At 35.3% G+C, this 22,936-nt stretch overlaps 1 long non-coding RNA gene across 1 annotated transcript; it reads right to left on the bottom strand.

Annotated features, from left to right (window-relative positions):
• Positions 1-10,341: 10,341 nt before the first annotated feature.
• LOC150034300 (uncharacterized) lies at positions 10,342-22,125 on the bottom strand. The gene is made up of 3 exons (XR_016531385.1): positions 21,877-22,125; positions 14,969-15,434; positions 10,342-10,670 (listed from the first exon to the last, which is right to left on the bottom strand). It is a non-coding gene; the product is annotated as an uncharacterized LOC150034300 (long non-coding RNA).
• Between the last annotated feature and the right edge of the window lie 811 nt (positions 22,126-22,936).

The raw sequence follows: 22,936 nt of genomic DNA, 5'->3' as shown, positions 1-22,936 counted from the left end.
CCTTAGGTTGTGTGATTATTCATGCATCATGTATTATAAGTGTTATAATATAATATGATGAAATTACAAGAAAGCATGCGCATGCATCATGAAATATAAGAGTTATATTTATGTATGCAGTAAGCATATTGATGCATCATCTTTATATTATAAGCATTATAGTATAAGGGTGAATGGAAGCATGTTTGCTTGGTTCGTTGCTGTTTTGTATAAGTGTTATATAAAAAGTAGCAATGAATGAACGATGCATGAAGCATGACACTTAGGCTGTTTATAAGCGTTATGAATGCCTTGTATATGTTTGTTTTGCATTGTGAATGGTTTTGGTTGTTTCTTCTATAAGTGTTATAGTAGAAATTTGAACTAAAATCGATAAGAAAGAGTTGCATGCGAACTTAGGGTGAACTCATGTTTTAAAAGGGTTTTAAAATTGGATTGAGATAGACCTATGTTCAAAGGTTCTAATGGGATTAGCAACCTAGTTTAATCTTTTTAAATCGGTTTAATAGGATTAAATTGATTGGCATAAAAGATTAAAATTGTATTAATTCTATCTATAAGGGACCTTTTGTCTAAGGCAGGTTCTGTCTAGGCTGGGGTACTTAAGATGACAGAAACGGAACACCCCTACCTAGGAACCTACCTTGAAAGGTGAATTAGATAGCTGCAAGCATGCAACAGTTGGTCAAAGACTCCTTTAAAGAGTTTAATGGATGATGATCAAAAGTTGTTTAACTATTCAAGGTAAAAGTTAACTCTTGGGCAAACCTAAAGAGTCACTTAGTTAAAATTCTTAGTCGTGTTTTTTCTAAGTAAACTAAACCCTAGGTTATAAAATACTCAGTGGGAGGAAGAGATGTATCTGATATATCAATGATTCCACTCACGTTTCTCCCTAAATGTTCACGCTGTGAGATTCATGCTTGACCTCGTGGTGCCTTGGGTGTATCCCCCTTCGGATGGTGTTTGCATGAGTCAATATCAAGGTGGACAGAGAGAGTGTTTATAGTAAGTGGGTGAAGGGTGTGTGTTAACACGTCCTACGATCTCTGTCATTGGTTCGCACCGTGAGATCATTTTGTACTCCCTCATGGTGCCCTGGGAGTGTCCCTCTTCGGATGGGTTTTGTGCAATTGGTCAATATCAAGGTGAACTCCAGAAATGGATAAAGTTGCTTTAGTTTTTGCCCCAATTGGATTTTTCCCTTCGGATTGGCTGTTTGGGGCGGAACTCTAGGGTCTAAAGTGGCGGGTCACACTTACAGGAAATTGTTAAGTAAGTTAATAATTTCTTAACCAAATCAATGATGGCTAGTTGTTATAGGAGTAATAATTGTTCTGGTATTAATGACTAGTTAAGAATTTCTCAATTCAAAGGAGGAATTAATTGACCACCCTTTGGCGGCTTTTGTCCTAAACCTTTGAAGCGTCATTGCGAACTAGATGTCACACGGGGTTCATGTTAGTTTTGCTAAACCTTATTGGATGTTGTATGTTTTTCAATGGGTATTTGCTTAAAACATAACGTAGGTCAATATGTTTTTTGTTTTCAGCAACATGTTTATATTTCCGTGTAACGCCTTTAACTTGACCGATTACATATAGTGGAAAGAGTCTTGTAAGACGTATTTCGTGGCAAACGACCTTGAATTTTTCATGGTTGAGGAATGTCCTCAAGTCTTGACCTTTGATGCATCGCGAAGTGTTCGTAATGCATATGAGTTGTGGATGAAGGCTAACTCATCGGCCCGACTTCACATTTTGGCTAGCATATCTAATGCTTTGGCCAAAAGGGTTGAGAACATGGTCATTGCATGCGAGATCATGGACTTGTTACAAGAATTGTTTGAACGTCAGTTCTCACTTTTCGAGTACGAAGGGATGGATGAAAAAACCAGTAGTGTCAGTTCCCAAGTTAAACTTCAGGAAGAGAAAGCAAATGTTGCTAACTCTGTTAAAGTTCAAAGAAGAGAAGTGTTCTCTGAAATGGAACTTGGAGCTTATTTAGGTTTTGATACTGATCCCACTACTCTCCAAAAGAGGAGGATATCTAAAGACAATAAATATGATTTATTGGTCTTGGAGACGTGTTTGGTAGAAAATGATGATTTTGCTTAGAACCTTGATTCGGGTGCTACTAATCACGTAAGTTCCTCTTACCAAGGATTTAGTTCCTGGAAAATGTTGCCACAGGGATAGACGACTCTTAGAGTCGGTACTGATGAGATTGTTTTAGCTGTTGCTATAGGTAGGCTGAAGTTATTTTTGGATAAGAAACATTATCTGTTACTCTATAATGTTTTCGTAGTTCCTCATATCAAGAGGAGCTTAATCTCGGTTTCTTGTCTCATTGAACAAGGTTATACCGTCTCCTTTTCTGAGAATAAAGTGTTTATTTTCAATAGTGGGATGGAGATTGGTTTTGGTTCAATGGAAAGTAACTTATATATACTAAGGCCATTAGTCATAAAAGCCTTATTTAATACTGAAATGTTCAGTACAACGACAACAGCTAAAAGACCAAAGGTTTCTCCTAAGGAAAACGCCCATCTTTGGCATCTAAGGTTAGGTCACATCAACCTCAACAGGATTGGGCAATTAGTGAAAAGTGGACTTCTAAAGATTTTGGAAGAAAACTCTTTTTCGGTGGGTGAATCATGCCTCAAAGGCAAGATGACCAAACGACCTCTTACTGGAAAAGGTTACAGAGCCAAGGAAGCCTTGGAGCTTGTACATTCATGAAGAAAATCAGACATGAGGATTTCCATGAGCAGTGGAATGATCGTTCCAAATTCCATTCATATTTGAACAACAACAGTTACAGTACGCAAACAGAAACTAATCGGTCATGCACAAAACAAAATTACAACATGCTATACACAAGATCAAGGGAAAGAATAAACATACCTTTGAAGACTCATCTTTAAACACCCTCAATCACAAACACTTGAACAATCAGCAAGACTGCAGCTCACGAACGCTCGAACTCATCGATCTCTAAGATCACGAACAATCAGCAACCACCACATGAACACTGCAAACTCAATGAACGGCCTCCAAAAACCTCGAACTATGTCGAGTTGAGTACGACACCACTACAATGGCTACCTTGGTATTCTTGGTGTGAGAATCCAGAAGTATGGCCTTTGTGTGGACTTGGTTAAAGGAATAGACCGGAGGAAGAACAATCGTGTAAACGATTGAGCAAGTGGGAGATGACAAGGTCTATCGTATAGACGTTGCCCATTCGTTTAACAAATATTATACGATCGTTTAGCAAAAGCTCCGCGATCGTTTAACTATCGGCCAGCTGAGTGAACTATCGTATAGAGTTACTCCACGATCGTCTAGTCTCTCTTTAGCTATCGTTTAGTGAATCTAATCCACTTGACAACATCTGCGTGAGATATTTTCGAGAATGGTAGTTCTCACTAATCTTAAACTTTAGCAAATCTTACTAAATTTAGGAAAACATTTTTCCTTTCATCTCATGGTTATCATGAAACCACCAATAACCTCCCACTCAATTGGTTATTATAGAAAAAGAGATAATTATCCAATAATTAATATTATTATAAATATATATGGTAACCAACTTACATAGTATATTTATAACCTATAGTTTTAATATTTCATCTCACGAAACATATAAACCATAACTCTTTTTCTATTTCATGGTACTTAATGTAAATCTCTTTTACATTAATCCTCCACTTGATGTATCTCATACATCACACCGATCATATCATGTATAATCGAATTACCTTTTGTCAATTTGAAGATTTTAAATTAACACCAAGATCTGATTCTCAACTTGAATCCATTGAGCTACCAAGAGGACCTTATGGACATGTAGCTTGAAGCTCCAACGGTACGTGAATAACTGACTAAACTCTTTAATCACAGGATCCACCATCCGTTAACTATCAGGCACTCACTAAAGACTGACAGCTAAACTATCCTTACTACAGATATATTATGTGTCCATATCAACCAATCAAAAGTGCGTTAACCCTTCACAGATCGCTCGTAAGTATAGCTAACTCCTTAAGTACCACAGATTCCACTGGGCCAATAACCTAGAAAATAACACATTTTGGAGGCCGTTCACGGTGTTCGTGTGGTGGTTGCTGATTGATCGTGATCTTGGAGATTGCTGAGTTCGAGTGTTCATGAGTTTCAGTCCTGGAGATTGAATGAGCATTTGTGATCAAGGGAGATTGAAGACAAGTCTTCAAAGATATGTTTATCCTTTCCCTTGATCTTGTTTAAAACATGTTGTAATTTTGTTTTGTACATGACCGATTAGTTTTCGTTTGTGTACTGTAATTGTTGTTGTTCAAATACGAGTGGTATTTAGAACGATCATTCCGCTGCTAATGGAAATCCTCATGTCCGATTTCCTTCACTCACCTACCATGACAGGAATGGCAGTTATTCAGAGCAAGAATACCAAAGCTGTCGGCATTTGAGCTCTATAAATAGAGCCTTGAAGCCCTAATTCAAAGCATCCAGGACTACTGCCTTGGGCAGATTCCTGTGATCACAAACGAGAGCATGGGCAAGAAAGTCTTTGAGAGTTCTTCAATTCCACAACTTCCTCTGATTGACAACCAGAGCTTCACCGAAGAACGATCTCGAGAGGGACTACTCCACCGCCCATCTATTACACCATTGGTAGCCTTGACGCACATCTGATGTAGGATTGGCAACGGGGAGGGGCGGGGCCGGGGATGCAGGTCCTATCCCCATCCCTGTGGGGATTTATAATCCCCATCGCCTCCCCATTCCCCATTTTGGGGAGTTAGGGTCGGGGTCGGGGAATCCCCGTGGGGAAAAATTCCTCGTTTATATTTATATTTTTAATTAATTAATTATTTAAAATCAATTAAATTTTTGTATTTATAGTCAAATTTTAAATATTTAATACAACAAAGTATTACTATTATTATTTTATTTTTTAAAATTAATAATTAAAAACATTTTGGCTTAAGACGTTAATACATTTTGTAATCAATGCATCTCTTTAATTCCGTCAACATCATTTTCATCATCTTCTTCTACTTTATCATCCTTTTCTTTCACCACAATGAGTTAAGTACATATTGCAAGAGTATCACATACTCCATCATGTGGCATAGAGATATGACGCATGTAGCAAACCATTGAGAGATGTGCGTTGTGCGAGTATAGCGAGTCAATCCTGTTTGCTTAGTATGAGGCTATAACAATGCTTGTCTATGAGCGGAGTAGCTATAACCAACTTCCCAAGAGGGTAAGTAGTGAAACTCACTAAGCAAAGTAAGTAATGTCCCCAGAGATAAGAACAACCTTATGCTCAACGCAACCAGGCGTTATAGAGATATAAAGCATGTGGCTGACAATCGAGAGGTGTGCGATGCGTTAGTGTGGTGAGCTAGGATTACCCTTGCGACCAAACTTAAGGACTTAGTGATATCTCTTCCATAACTCTACTTTTCCATACATCTTATTACGTGTTAACAGTTGCCGCATCTCTACCAATTCTCATAGTCAACTTCGATTATTCAGTTTGTTTAGCTAGGAGTAGGAGTAACACATAGTAATCAACTTCTTTCTTTTTATTTTATTCTCTGCCTCAAACACATTACTTTATAATCATCTTTTAGTTGCAAGTCCCCGTGTTCGACCTCAGATCATCTCGAGAAACTTGTGATCTCATTATACTTGGCGAGAGAGCAAGAAAACTTGTGATAGGAAAGAATGATCATCACATACACGATTAACACATAATGCATATTCTTCGGATTAACGCATGATCAGCACATGACCATCAACACATATCCATTAATGCAAGCAAATTAAAATTTTCCTCCCATTAGGCTTATATTTTTATTGTCAACCCGAAAGGCCTAGGTGATAAGTGTTAAGTGACTAAAAGCTCAACCTAGTAATGTATCCCTAAGTTTTTGCCAAACTCTTATTTTGTATTGTAAAAGTCAAGTGTAGGGTAAATGAAAAGAAAGTTTGTAAACGGCGAAGCATGTTGTAAAATAAAAGCAAGTTTGTATGATATTCTTTTTAGGGGATTACTTTTTTTTCGTAGGGTTATGATTAACCTGGGGAGGCTATGACACCCATGAAGGAAATCAAACACAAGGATTTCCATGAACAGCAGAAGGGATCGTTCCAAATTCCATTCAGATTGAACACAAAAAATTACAGTCTTAAAATGGAAACTACATGCATATACAGAAACTACAACATGCTATATGATGATACAAGGGATAGAAGATGCGTACCTTTGAAGAACCATTTTTCAAGAATCCCTCGATTAGTCTCCAATGCATCCATAACAACCAAATGCAACAAACAAAAACTCCAATAACACGACCACGGACACAACGAACAGCAACAGCTCCTCGAACCCAATCGAGTCCAACTCGATTCACGAACAGAGTATAGACACTACCACAAGTGTTACCTTGATATTCTCGGTATGAGAATCCAGGAATTGTGTTCTCTGTATGATCTTGGCTTGAGGAAGAGATTGGAGGAATACGATTGAGTAGACGATCGAGCAAGTGGGAGATGAGAACATAATCTATCGCATATACGATGTGCTCAATCGTTTAGTAAACGGCAGCCTATCGTATAGACTTAGCCATTCGATCGTGTAGCAACGATCAATTTAATGACTATCGTATAGTCAACTCTACACAATCGTTTAGTCTTTCAACAGCTATCGATTAGCAAAACTCTTTTACTTGATAGCTTGTCACCGTGAGTACTTTCCGAATGAAGCAACTTCTAAATTTAGGAAAACAATTTTCCTTTTATCTCACGGTTACCATAAGACTTCCAATAACTTCCCACTTAATCAGTTTTAGAGAAAAAGAAATTAATTATCATATAATTAATATATTATAAATAAATATGATAACCAACTTATCATATTATATTTATAACCTATAGCTTTAATATTTCATCATATGAAACATATAAACCATAGTTCTTTTTCTATTTTATGGTACTTTATGTAAATCATATTTACATTAATTCCTCCAAATAATGTATCTCATACATCATATCGATTATATCACATATAATCGAATTTCCTCTTGTTAATTTGAACACTTCAAACTAACCTAAAATCTTATTCTCAACTTGAACCCACTGAGCTACCAAGGGGACTTTATGGACCTGTAGCTTGAAGCTCCAATAGTACGTGAATAATAGATTAAACTCTTTAGTCACGAGTTCCACCATTTGTTAACTGCCGTGCACTCAACTAAATACCGACAACTACACTCTTCTCACTACAAATATATTTCTATGTCCATATTAACCAATCAACAGTGCGATAATCCTTCATAAATCGCTCGTACGTACAGCTGGGCTAATTTACCTTTTTTTCCCCTGTAATTACATCAAACTTTTTAAGTACCATTGATTCCTTTAATAAACAATAAGTCATAGTCCTACTATGACTGGGTCCTCTTTTCCAAAGAGAGGATGTGGCCACTATGTTCAAGACCCAGAATCAACCTTTAAGGGAGCAATCTATCTACTTACCTTTGCTTCGGGGAAGGAGTGAATTTCGTCTTGTGTAACTGAGTTCCCAACTCCCCAATCAAACAAATCCCCAAAAAGGTAGGCTTGTTGAGTTGCTAATCTGGCCACTCTCACCCATACTAATCAAAGGACCGCCTTCGTTCCCAAAACACTCAAGATTAAGGTTATGTCACCTATGGTCATTTTAGTGAGATGTAAGTCTCAATTATCAATGACGTTATATAAAGAGACGAATCATCTCGTGGTTAGGTCTTATGCAAACTCTTTGTATAGGACATCCCCGCTTGCATGTCTCCATATGAATGGTCAGGATCATACCATCTATAGTACGTTATAACACTTGTAACTATCTACAAAGTAGGCCGTATCCGTAGTGTCATAAGGATAAGGTATCCCTCCTTTGTCATTATACTACAGACCATTTAATTTAGGTTATTGCTAAGGCATGATCCACTTGTATATCTCACATACATACTTAAGTTTACATACAATAACTACGGATCTTTCACGTAACCCGTGTGGGCAAGCCAAAACGAAGGTGACGTGTCTAGATAAGGTTTCTTCTTTTGCGTAAAGTAAAAAAAAAATATAAAATTAAAAATGATGAGAAAAAGAAATAGAATAAAAGTTTGGTTTCCTTAAGTGTGTCATTGCAAAGTTGAGTCTGGGAAGCTTGGCTCTTGAACCTTTGAGCTAGTGTAGGGGAAAAATGAATTTAGGGTCCTATAAAACTATTCCGGGTTTTGCGAGCTTAATTAGTAGGGCTTTTGACTCACTCATGCATGAATAATTTTGAATCATTTTTAAATGTGCTTAATTAATAGATTATAATCGGATTTCATTTTTTGATTGCAAATCTTATCCTTATAGACTGTTGAGACTAGTGTAATGACCTTTGTGATTGAGCAAGCATAACTTTTTGTGTGAATGTGTGCTTCTACCTTGCTCGAGGATGATCAAGAATTAAGTTGGGGGTGTTTGATAGCACAAAAGATGTGCTATTTTCTTCTTCTTAATTTTAGGACGTTACTATGTTTAATGTGTTTATTTAGTGAGGTATTTAGCATCTTGGAGGTAGAATCAGTCGTTATGAGTTGTTTGGGGTTAATTTGGAGCAATTAGAAGCTAATTTAAGCAATCGAGCTTCAAAAGGACGTGAAAGGATAAAAATGCCCCTAGATGGAGCGTTGTAACGCTACAAGGCAGTAGTTGATCAATACTAAAGAAATAGGGCAGTGTTGTGATGCTACATGTAGCATTGCAGCGCTTCGAATTGGTAACAGACGCACAACACGAGGCAGGGTAACGTCGCGACGATGCATTGCAGCAGTGCAAGTTGCGACATTGCAGTATAAATATTTGTCTTCGATTTAGGGCATAAGACATCACCCACATTCGGCCTCCAACCGATTTTCCTCTGCTATTTTCTTTTCCACTTTGTTCTTTGGGTGTTTCTTTAGTAGTTAATCGAGTAGATGTTGGATTATAGCTTCTCATCCTCCATGGAAAGGTAAGATTTTGGTTTCTTAGCTTAGAGATTTTGAGGAAATCGATGTTATTTTGTGAGATTTCGATTTTATGATGTATACGAACTTGTTTATGGGTTTTAATCCGAATTTACATTTATGAATTGTATGATTTTATTGTTGATTGACGACCGATGATTTTGTTGTATAATTTGAATGCTTGGAGATAACTTATAATATATGACATTTAATTATAGGTTATTCTCAAAGAAACAATAGGTTAGTTAGGCTTGCAATTCGTTGTCTATAATGAATAGTATTGTTTCCATCAACCTAGAGAGAAACCATAATGAATGTTTAATTAGACATTGGAAGTTAAACGCTTATCTTAGTGTCATCACTAGAACTTAATGCAATTTGTCAATTTGTATGGAGCAGATTCGTTTTCTGTGCATTTTGATTAATTAAATAATTAGGACCATTTGTTGGGATTTCAATCAATTGGGCCAAGCATAAACAAGAAGTTTAAGTCATAAATTAGTTCAATGATCTAAATTACATTGGGTGAATCCATTCCTCTGAGCTAAGACATCTCGATTAATTGTGTTTCTATCTTTACTTTTCTTGCACTTTGTTTTATGCTTTTTCAATTATCAATCCACACCAACCTTCCCTCCCCCCCCACCATTTACCACTTTAGCTAAACGAGCTTTGATGAACTAATCTTCCATGCTTCCTTGAGGTTCGACCCTAGAATTGCCGCTTGTACATTCGGTGATTTATAAATATTATTCGTGTAGCAAGGGTTTCGGGCGGCAGTAAACTTTGGATCTGCCATAATTCCATCTTGTGTAGCAATGTCCCCAACTCTCTACTCGGACAAATCTCCAAAATGGCCGACTTATTGAAATGACGACACGGGCCACTCTCACCCATACAAATCAAACGACTGCCTTTAAGACAGAAGTTCATAACTCACTCAGGACTGAGATCGAGTTACATGACTATCGTATGAAATATTAATCTCACCAGTCAACGGTGTCACAAAGAGAGATTAAATATTTTGCAGTTCAACCTTATACAAATTCTTTGTATGATATACAACCCCCACTCATATGTCTCTTATAAAAATTCTTTGTATGGTATACAACCCCACTTATATGTCTCCATATGAACTATTTGGATCACATCATTTATGATACTTTACAACAATTGTAACATTTACAAAGTGAGTCGTATCTGTAGTGTTACCTTCTCTATATACTATAGAGGCTTTAGGTTATCACTTGAACATGATCCACCTGTATGTCCACTACATATTGTTCAAGTCTCATGAAATTTTGAAGTATAAAATAAGCTCAAGCATACAAATCAAGACTTCAACAGCTTTTTACACTTTCTTTACAGTTTGTTATGTAACTACTTGTATCAATTCAAAGTATAAATATGCATCAGTTACATTTAGTAGTATAATCTTTTCATAAACTTACAAGAAAAGCTACAAGATCTGTAAAGAAAGTGATTTAGCTCTTGAATAATAAAAGTTCTTCTCCTTCCTGTGGATGTAGACACTTTATTGCCGAACCACGTACATCTCCATGTAGCTCTTTTTCTCTCTTTTCTCTTTATCACATTGCATATTCATCTTCTTCTTCATTCACACAGAGACCATGCAAACAATCAATAAGAAAAGACGGTTAGAGAGCATTTATGCAAATAGAGGACTGAAACGAGAGAGAGAAAGAAAATAAATTTTGTTTGTTAATTTTTTTTCCCATCAAAAAGTGGTGTCTCTTCCATCAGGCAGTGAAAGTGGTATTCACCATATGTTGCACATCAGCTGAAAGGTCATGGAGCAACCAGAGCCAAACAATCTACCTACCAAAGTTTTTTGGGGCAAATTAAATAGGCTTTTGATCATGGATCTGTTCAGCTGAACCCATTTCATCATTTGAGCTTTTTCTTATTCAAGAAATTAAGTGAGCAGGCCCAACAAAGTGGTATCAGAGCAAAAGACTTACAAGATTGCAGTTCTTGAAGATTCAAGATTCAAGTTTCACTCCAAGATGTCAGTAGTAAGATTTGAAGTAGAGAAGATTCAAGATTCATCAGGTAGGAGATTTTGGCCTATCAAAGCAATTCTTGGCCAACAGAAGGCTTACAGAGCTCTCCTTGACCCATCTACACTCCCAGCCTTATTGACAGCTCAAGAAAAAGAAGATTGGGAGCTGGCAGCTTGTGGTACGTTAGTCTTAACCTTAGTGATAATGCTTTAAGGCAAGTTTTAGATCAAGAAACAACCTATAGGATATGGACTAAATTGGAAGACTTATATGCTACAAAGGATCTTCCTAGTAAAATGTACCTTAGGGAGAAATTCTTTACATTTAAAATGGATTCATCAAAGTCTCTAACTGATAATCTAGATGAATTCAAGAAAATTGTTGCTGAATTCAAAACCTTAGAAGAGAAACTTGGGGATGAAAATGAGGCCTATGTGCTTCTTAATTCTCTACCTGAACCCTAGAAGGAAATTAAAAATGCTCTAAAATACGGAAGGATAACATAAGTACTAATACAATAATATCAGCTTTAAGAACTAGAGAGCTAGAGTTACAAACTGACAAAAAGGATCATCCTAGTGGTGAAGGGTTATTTGTTAAAGGAAATTTTAAACAAAATCAGTCAAAGGATAGAAAACCACATAATTCGGAAGAAAATAAGCCTAAACAGAAATTAAAATGTAAATACTACAAAAAGAAAGGACATTTAATCAAAGATTGTTTTATTCTTAAAAGAAAGGACCAAGAGAAAGAAAAAGACTCTAAAGGTAAACAGCCTAAAGCTTCTATGGTAGAAGGATGTTATATCTATTCAGATGCTCTAGCCTTAACCTTAACCATGTAAATCCCCTAGGAAAACATGATTGGGTCCTAGATTCTGGATGCACCTATCACATGACCTCTATGAGACCATGGTTCAATACCTATAAAGAAATTGAAGAAGAAATGGTTTACATGGGAAACAACCAAGGCTGTAAGATAGAAGGCATTGGCTTTGTTTCTATGAAACTTAAGGATAGAACTATTAAACTTCTTAGAAATGTAAGATATGTTCCACTTCTTAAGAGAAACCTAATTTCCTTAGGAATGCTTGATGCAATTGGGTGTGAATATAGGGGCAAAGAAGGAACCCTTGAGGTGTTAAAAGACTCTAAGGTAATACTTGTTGGGGTAAAAGTAAATGACTTATTTGTGGTTAAAGGAGTTGAAATGATGACAGGGGCATATGTTGCCACCACAAATGAGATCACTAAGGCTGATGTTTGGCACAAGAGACTGTCTCACATTAGTGCTAAAGGCCTAGAAGTCTTATCTAAGCAAGGGATTCTACCTAAAGGTCTCTTAGATAATCTAACTTTCTGTGAACATTGTATTTTAGGAAACGCTAAAAGACAAAGTTTTACTAAAGCACAACATACCACAAAGACTATCCTAGATTGTATTCACTCAGACCTATGGGGTCCAACTCTTACACCTAGCCTAAGTGGCTCAAGGTGTTTACTCTCTTCCACTGATGACTTCTCTAGAAAAAACTGGGTTTACTTCCTTAAAACTAAAGACCAAGTGTTTGATAAGTTTAAGGAATGGAAACTCATGATAGAGAAGCAAACTTCTAAAGAAATTAAATACATGAAAACTGATAATGGACTGGAATTCTGTAGTGAAGAGTTTAATAAGTCTTGTAAAGAAACAGGCATAACTAAGCATAGGACTGTTAGATTTACTCCTCAACATAATGGAGTTGCTGAGAGACTTAATAGAACAACCATGGAAAGGGTTAGATGTCTTCTTTCAGATGCTATTCTTAGTGGAAAGTATTGGGATGAGGCAGCAAGCTACACTGTTTTCACCTTAAATAGGTGTCCTCATTCCTCCCTAAACTTCCTAACTCTTGAAGAAAAATGGACAAAACATCCTCCTAACTTAGAAAATCTAAGGGTATTTGGATGTGTTGGCTATATTCACCAAAGTCAAGGGAAACTAAAATCTAAGGCAGTGAAGTTTATATTTGTTGGGTTCTCAGAAGGTGTTAAAGGCTTTAAGATGTGGAATCCTATTGAGAAAAGATTTGTTGTAAGTAGGGATGTTACTTTTAGAGAGAAACAAATGTTTATGCAAAAAGAAAAGACAACCTGTGAAGTTCCTAAAAACCCTACTACTGCTAGGATTGAAGTGGAGACACTAAAGATTCATCCACTAGTTACAACCCTTCTAATGAATCTGAAGAAGAAGAAGAAGAAAACTCAGGTGAGGCTACTAAGCATACTGAAACTCAACCTGATTTGAGTCAGTACTTATTAACTAGGGATAGACAAAGAAGAGTGATAGTTCCTCCAGCTAGGTATAATGAAACTAATTACATGAATCTAGTTCTAAATGCCACAATAGCTTCTAATGACCAAGAACCTGCTACTTTTGAAGAGGCAGTGAGCTGCCCTAATGCTAGGTCTTGGATTGAAGCTATGTGTGAAGAAATGGAATCACTCAGTGTCAACAACACTTGGACCCTAGTCCCTCTTCCTAAAGGATGGAAGCCTATAGCTTCCAAGTGGATATATAAACTAAAAGAGGGTTCTACTAAAGAAGAAAAACCTAGGTATAAGGCTAGGTTAGTGGATAAGGTATTTATCCAAAGGGAAGGCATAGACTATTTTGAATTTTTTCACCAGTAGTAAAGCAAACCTCTATTAGACTTCTGCTATCTTTAGTTGCTCAATACAACCTTGAATTAGATCAACTAGATGTTAAAAAAACTTTCCTTGATGGAAATCTAGAAGAGGTTATCTATATCGTTCAACCTAAAGGGTTTGAAGAAAGAGGAAAGAAAGATATTTTTTGTTTCCTAAACAAATCTATATATGGTCTTAAACAATCCCCTAGATGCTGGTACAAAAGATTCAATGACTACATAGAGAGTATTGGGTTCCATAGAAGTACCTATGACATTTGTTCTTATGTTAATTCAACTATCTATAAGGACAAAGTCTATTTACTCCTCTATGTGGATGATATGTTGCTAGCTGGAAAATCTAAGGAGGATATAAAACATATCAAAGATCTCCTAAAGAGAGAGTTTGACATGAAAGAATTGAGTCAGTCTAAAAAGATTCTTGGGATTGAAATAAACAGAGATAGGGCTTCCTCTATCCTCAACATCAGTCAAACAAACTACTGTGAAAAGGTTATTAAAAGGTTCAATATGTCTAATGCTAAACCTGTTACTATACCTATTGCTAGTCATTTTAAACTCTCCTCAGATAATTCACCTAAGGAAACTGATATAGAACATTTGACTCAAATGCAATTAATCCCTTACAACCAAGCAGTAGGTAGTTTAATGTATCTAATGATATCAACTAGACCAGACTTATCCTTGTACTAGTCTTGTCAGTAGATACATGTCTAACCCTGGAAAAAGGCACTAGGAAGCAACAAAATGGATATTAAGATACTTAATATGGTCTAAAAAATCTAAATTAACATATCAAAGTACAAAAGAAACAGAATTAGAGCTATATAGATATGTTGATTTAGATTTTGCAGGTGACCAAGACAAAAGAAGATCATTAACAGGTTATCTATTATTATATGGTTCAAATTTACTATGTTGGAAAGAAAATATTCAGTCACTCACAACCCTATCTACTACTAAAGCAGAATACATGTCATTATCAGAAGCTATAAAAGAAGCATTGTGGTTAAAGGGGTTGATGAAGGACTTTGGTATCAATCAAACAGTAGTTAAGATCTACTGTGATAACCAAAGTGCCATTCATCTTTCCAAAAACCCTCAATACCGCTCATGGACTAAACATATAGATATAAAATATCATTTTGTAAGGGATAGAATAGAAAAAGGTGAAGTCAAAGTACACAAAATCTATACCAGTGAGAATGGTGCTGATATGCTTACCAAACCTGTTTCAAAGCTCAAGCTCTCCAACTATCTTAGTCAGATCGACTTCCAACTACCTGAAAAAAGGTTGAAGACAAGTTAGATCTGGAAGGAGAAAAGCTTGCATGTTGAGCTTAAGGTGGAGATTTGAAGTATAAAATAAGCTCAAGCATACAAATCAAGACTTCAACGACTTTTTACACTTTCTTTATAGTTTTTTATGTAACTACTTGTATCAGCTCAAAGTATAAATATGCTAATTTACATTTAGTAGTGTAATCTTTTCATAAACTTACAAGAAAAGCTATAAGATCTGTAAAGAAAGTGACTTAGCTCTTGAATAATAAAAGTTCTTCTCCTTCCTATGGATGTAGGCACTCTATTGCCGAACCACGTACATCTCCGTGTAGCTCTTCTTCTCTTCTTTCTCTTTATCACATTGCATGTTCATCTTCTTCTTCATTCACACAGTAAACTCACGTAAACAATCAGGAAGAAAAGAGGGTTAGAGAGCATTTATGCGAACAGAGGACTGAAACGAGAGAGAGAGAAAATAAAATTTGTTTGTTAATTTCTTTTCCCATCAGAAAGTGGTTTCTCTTCCATCAGGTAGTGAAAGTGGTATTCACCACGTGTTGCACATCAGTTGGAAGGTCGTGTAGCAACTAGAGCCAAGCAATCTACCTACCAAAGTTTTTAGGGCAAATTAACCAGGCTTTTGATCATAGATCTGTTCAGCTGAACCCATTTCATCATTTGGGTTTTTTCTTATTCAAGAAATTAAGTGAGCAGGCCCAACAAATTGTAGGGATAAAAACCCTAATTGCAGCAGAAAACACAGAACCTAACTTGTTATTAATTTGGGTTTTTTGAAATACCTATACACTAGGCAATCCTAGAAAAATACAGAGACCAATCAAAATTGACTACTGTAAAAATAACCTAGGTTAAGCATGCAATTAGAGAATAAAGATTAAGATTTACTTTTGTATAACCAAAACAAAAGTCAAAACTCCAATTTGATTTCACGAAATCTACACAACCATAGGTGTTACCTCCCTATTCTTTGAGAAATCTATGAAGCCTTTGGTTTATGGAAACCAATTGAAATTGGGAAAGGACAGAAAATGAGAGAAAAAAAATTCAGAATTCTTTTGTGAAAACATCTCCTTGGTGATAAAAAAAATAGTGCTTTTGATCAACAGAGAGAGGGAGCAACATGCGATCAAACACATTTCATATAACTCCCCTATGTAGGAGTTATCTGATTAGTTAATTAAATTAATTAAATTGATAATTAATTAAATCTAATTTAATTAACTATTTCATTTAAATCATATTAATGAAACATCTCTCACATAACCCATAGTTTTAATTCAATTAATTTAATTAAATCATATTAAATCAAATTAAATTAAATAACTATTTAATTCTCTAATTAAATAATTACCATATTTTGTTCTACACTTTAGTCATATTCAATTGTATTTCTCTTGTAACCTATAGTTTTAATGTGCATCAAATATACATTAATTTTTACCCTATAGTTTTAATATGAATCCAATTCACATTGAATTAATATTTGAACTCCTTCAAATATTTAACTCTCCCATAAATAAATTTTGAATCATATCTAAAATTAAATTTTTATTCTAAAGTTTAAATAAAATATAAACTTCATATTATAATGTGTCATTATACATTATATTATTTCCCTTAGTGAATTTGAATATTTCAAATTCAATTCAAGACATAGTTACCTCAATTCCCGTTACGAGCTAGGAAGGGGACCTTATGGACCTACAAATCAGAAGCTCCAATGATATGAGATTAATTGGCTAAACTCATTAACCAAATTAATCAATATTCGTTAACTGTGGATATACTCTACGAAAGATCCACAACTATAGTCTTCTTACAGTTGATATATTTCTGTGTCCATGGATATAGACCAATGTCAGCAAGTTAGTCCTTCACGAGTGTTCGTAACACTAGCTGGGTCAAATGAGCATTTTACCCTTGGGTTACCTCTATATCCTTAAGTATCATTGTTTCTCTAATGAACAATCTGTTTATGATCCAACCATTAAATAGAAACCCCTTTCGAGCCAGTGAGAGGGTAGGACCCTTTGTTCAAGTTCTGGAGGCACCACTTAAGGGAACACTTATCTACTTACCCTAAAGTCGGGAATGAGTGAAATCCATCTTGTATTATTATATTCTCAGCTCCTCCCTCAGTCTTGTCCCCAAAATGGAAGGCTTATTGAATCGGCTAACTAGTCGCTCTTACTCATACAAATCAAAGGTCAGTCCTTCGTCAACAGAAGTTCATAATATACTCAGGATTAAGACTAAGTTGTCGAGGTCATCCTATTGAAATCGAAACCTAATTAGTCAACGGTGTTACATTTAGTGGTCACTATTTTTCTGTCCGGTCTTATGCAAACTCATTGCATAGGATACATCTACTCGCATGTCACCTACACAAATTCATTGGATCATTGTGTTTGTATCAAATACAAGTGGACCATATCTATAGTGTCACCAAGATGAGGTATCCAGTCTTATCCCTATACTACAGACTCTTTGAGCTGTATCTTGAGCATTGATCCCCATATGTCTCCACATACTGTTCAAGACTCATCAAACAACCTAAGATGTTAGTTGATTGGATTTAGGGTTATTAAGACAAAATAGAATACAACATAATCAATAACACTTATTGAAATAACATCGACAACTTTTTATTGATGACGGTCAATTATTTACATTTACGATCTACGAGTTTTAGGGCATAAAATCCAACAGAAATAACCTTGGTTTTTCCTTAATGGATAACTCTAATTATTACATATTTTAAGTAACCAACCATTATTTCAAATAAATTATTAACTACGAGACTTAGGAAATACATCCCAACAAGATGTACTCATAATATCTAGTGGACCTGAAGGCATACGTGAATTGGTGGACCTTAAGGCACACATAATCTAGTGAACTAGAAAACACACTTAATTTGGTGAATCTGAAGGCACATATAATCTGGTGGACTTGAATATGTATTGGGATTTGTGTCCTAAAGCCTCGTAGTTAATTAATTATAATTAAATATGCAATATTAATTTATCTGTTAATAGTACAAATCTAAGGTTATTGTATGTAGTCTTGAATAGTATGTAGTTGGCATACAGGTAGATTATGTTCAAGTAATAACCTAAAGGTGTATAGTACATAGATAAGATTGGGTGCTTTATCCGAGTGACACTATGGATACGATCCACTTTGTAATAGTTATAAATGGTTTGATCCAAACTATTTATGTGGAGACATGTGAGTGAGGATATCCTATACAAAGAGTTTGCATAAGACAGGACCACGAAATAATTAATCTCTCTTTGTAAATCTGTTAATTGGTGAGATTAATATTTCATAGGATGATCATGTGTGACTCAATATTAATCTGAGTGAGTTATGATCGATAGGAGGAAAGAATATCATAAACCTCTCGCAGCCAATCAAATAAATATTTATAATTCATGATCTAGTTCTTCACTAACTAGTAACCTCATTAACAAGACCGGATCAAACCACAGGGAAGCACGAAGATTAGTTCCTCAAAGCTCATTTTCAGTTAAAATGGTAAAGGAAGGGGAAAGGTTTGGTATGGTTTGATATTTGAATATGCATAAAAGTAAAGACATGAAAGTTAATGATAGAAATGTAATCAAAGGAAATGTTCTAGCTTAAAGGAATGAAATTGTCCAATGTAATTTCAATCATTGAATTATCAAACATGATTTTAGCTTCTTGCCTATACTTAGCCCAATTAATTAGAAATCTAACCGATAGTCCTAATTACCTAATTATCCAACATGAGTAGAATAATCCATTCTAAACACTTAAACTAACCGCATTATACTTTAGGGATTATGCTAGGATGAACATTTAATTTACAATCGCCTAATTATACATTCAATATGGTTTCCCCTTGTTCAATAGAATAATGCTCTTTATTGTCGACCAGAAATCACAAGCTATTCTAACCTATTGTTTCTTAGAGATTAATCTATAATTTAATGTCACATATTATATCTTAATCTAAAACATTCAATCATACATTTTCAAGTAGTTTGTCAGAAAATCATGAAAAAAATACAATCATAACGCAAGTTAATCAGAAAGAAACTCATATACAAGAAAAATGAATTACATTAAAAAAAACACTCCAAGAATTACAAAGGTTCTAAATTCTCTAAACTAGAAAACCCAGATTTTACCTTCTCATGATGTTGGAGAAGACAAAACTAGGCATCGCTCCAAGAAATTACATGAGAGAAAGAAAGAAAACACAAGTGGAAGAGAGGAAATGGGGAAGAAAATCGGCTAGAGGCCGAATGTAGAGATGTTTCTAACCTAAAAAATGAAGAGATTTTATAAGGTATCCTGCGGCACTAGGCCCTAAAAGGGTCTTTCTGCCGAAGCGTAGCATTGCACAAGCATGCGTGGGTTCGTGAAGTTCCAGAGCGTCGCGGCGCCACAGGGTAGCGCTGCGATGCTCTTGCCTGGGCGCTACTACCTTGCAGCATGACGCACAACGCTGCTGCGCTGCATGGTGCCCTACCTTTAAGGGCATTTTCGTCATTTTCCTCCTTTGAAGCCTAATTGCTTTAATTAGCTTCTAATTGATGCAAATTAACCCTGAACAGTTCGTAATGCTCCATAACGCATGAATTACTCATGGTCCTATAATTATAATCATATAAACACATTAAACTTCATATATGAGCGAGACTAGAGGCACTAAGATAACACATTTTGGGTGTTATCTCTCGTTCTTTTATTTGTAAGAATGAGCGTGGCTTAAGTCGTCGATTTAATATGCCTAACCTTTTGGGGACTTGATCGAACAGTGAGTTGGCAACATAACTTCATAAGATGGAATTTACTCTTTCCGTGGTAAATAGATGAGTAGTTCCTTAAGTGTTGACTTCAGGACTTGAACAAGGGGTTCACTGGCCCGAGAGAGACTTGTATTATAATTGGACTATAAACAAATTGTTCATTAAAGGATCAGTGGTACTTAAAGAAAATGAGTAATTATAAGGGTAAAACAAACTTTTGACCCATCTGTAATTGTGAATAACTTATGAAGGATCGACTTGCTCATCATGATTATATCCATGGGCACAACTTGTCCTACCGTGCACAAAAGTTTTATGGGTCTATAGTGGTTTGTCCTGTTGTTAATGAATGAAGGTTAATAAAATAAAAAGTTTAGCTAATTAATCTTGGGTCATTGAAGCTTATAATCTGTAGGTCCATAAGGTTCCATTGCTAGCCCATCACGACCAACAAGGATCAAATATCCTGAAAGAAATTTTGAAACGTTCAAATTTATGAGAGAAAAAAATTAATTGTATTGGGTACAATTAAAACATACTTTACTTTAAGATTTTATTTGAATGAGATTCAAATAGATAAATTATTTAATTTGAATGAGATTCGAATTAAATAGATAATGAGAGAATTAATGAATATTAAAATTTTTAATATAAGATATTAAAATGGATAACTATAATTATCTTTTTAATATGAGATATTAGTAGATAATTATAATTAAATAACGATTATCCTACTAGGATTAAGATTAACCCACTGAGATATAAAAGGCCCTGGGGAGCCCTAAAAGGATATACAACGACATGCAATTATTTTACAGAGATTCTCTCTAGAAAATCTTATCTCTAACTTAGAGAAAGGTTCTCTTAAATTCTCCTTCTATATTCCCTTCACATCTTTCAAGAGAGGTTCCCACAAACCGGATCCTTGCTAGAGTCATAGCAAGGAAGATCTCCTAGAAGAAGGAGATCTCGAAGAGGAGAATGTCAATTCAAGGCGAAGATTTTGCTGCAGTTGTGTATTGGCAAAGATATGGTAACCCCTTTATGTTTTTGTATTTTTAATTATTTCATGAAATCAAAGACCACAATTTCATTGCTTCTATTGCGGGATTGAAACGTTCGATCCCTTCAAGACATACATAAACGGGTGGATTGCTACAGGTAGAAGAGCAATTGTCACGAACAGAACTAAATTAGCATGCAACGTGCATAAGGGTCCTACAACATAAAATCATAGCATAATGCCTCAAAATAATTCATAGCATGCTTTACAAAACTTGTCAATCATGAAAATGAATATAATACGACTTTTCTACCGTTGTTTAGAAAAATAAAATTATTTATTTATCTTGACTAGTATATAGGCGTTCTAGTAGTAAAGCTACTTACCACGAAATTAAGGCTAAATGTAATAATCCAAGCAAAAACCTATTTTTGGGTTGAGCAAACTTAAATCAAACCCTAACAATCCAACCAAACTTAACGTCAACCTCTATGGCTTAATTCCACAACATAAAATCAACTTAAAACTTAAAACTTACCTAATACGTAATTTTCTCCAAAACAACTCCCAACTTTGCATAAAGATCCGAATCTATGTATAAATCACAATTAAGGGTTATAAACCATATTTACAGCAACATAAACCAATCTAAAAGGTTTCAAGGCCCTAATCACTAACCAAAAAGTCACTGAAACCCTCTCGAACCAACTGGATAGAGACTTATCCCCCTCCAAAATTTCAATTTAGCATATGAAATAATGTGGGTAAACTTAAATATATCCCAAAAATCAATAGGTACTTATGAAATTCAAGCAACACCCACAAAACTTACTAAAAAGGATGTTTAACAACGTTCCCCAAGGCGGATAGCACCTCAAAAAGCTCTAAAACTCCAAATCTAACCTTCACATTTTGGACAACATAATCTTGGTCCAAAAACTTAAAAAATATTCAAGAACCATCCCAAGAAAGTGACAAAACCCTCAAAATCTTACCAAAAATCTCAAATCCGGCGAAGAGCGACAATAACAGCGCAAACGACAGTGGCTAGGGAGACTGATTATGCGGCAGAAAGCGGTGGTGATTGAGAGTGATGATCAGCTAGGGTGATGCGTAGCGGCGTCTAATCGGAGGAAAGGTGGAGCTTTTGTCCGTGTCTCGCAGATAAAATCTGAAGAGAGAGAAAGAGAATACTTGAGTATGGGGCATTTGTGCGACTGCAAGGTTTAAATTTGGAATTTGCCATTTTTTTACTTTTCTTTTAGCTTATATGTATGTATCTCTTATCAAATTAATTTAAATTAATTATTATATCAAATTATCTCAATTTTGACTCAAAAGACCAAAATTTCAATAATACGAGATAATTAATTCAAATTCACTTAAATGCTCGGGATGTTACATAATCTTTGATAAGAAGATTAAAAGTCGTAGATGGATAGAGAATGAAAAAACAAAGAAAACAAGTGGTAATTCACCTAAAATGGTCACCCGGATCCAAAAGTTATGACCAAATTACAAATTGCAAATTTTGAAGAAGTGGGAAAGCACCATCCACTCGGTTTTCACGCCTCTTTTTGCCCTAATTCGTCACTTTTCATCAGCTTTGACCAATTTTCTTGCCCTAAGTCATACTTTGACATATTATAGAGGTATTTTTATCATTTTAATCTCAAAATAGCTTGTTCCAGCCCAAATCCTCGATTCCTACAAATTAAACATAAAAGTGCATCAACAAACACAAACTAATAATAAAACTAGCAAAATTTTAAGTCTAAAAATGTACTTTTTGAGTGCGTTTCAATTATCCTAATCTTAAGCTATTTAGGATCATATAATTAAATTAGATTAGGAGTTATGTTATCTTCTTTTGAATAAAATATGTCACTGATGTCCAAAAGCTTGGTGTAACGCAAGTACACCTATCAAGTAATAATATAGTTAAACTAATCTAAGAGACGAAGATCGTCTTTTGGGGATCAAATGCCTTGATTTTATTTAGTTATTCTAGAATTATGTTGATTTTCTAAGGATTGGACTTGTGATGAATGATTT

This window comes from Benincasa hispida, chromosome 8 (genome assembly GCF_027475165.1).
Source record: "Benincasa hispida cultivar pf3 chromosome 8, pf3_genome.v1.1, whole genome shotgun sequence".
NCBI classification, from domain to species: Eukaryota; Viridiplantae; Streptophyta; class Magnoliopsida; order Cucurbitales; family Cucurbitaceae; genus Benincasa; species Benincasa hispida.
The sequence above is the reverse complement of the archived record's forward strand: the minus strand, read 5'-3'. Positions and strand labels throughout refer to the sequence as shown.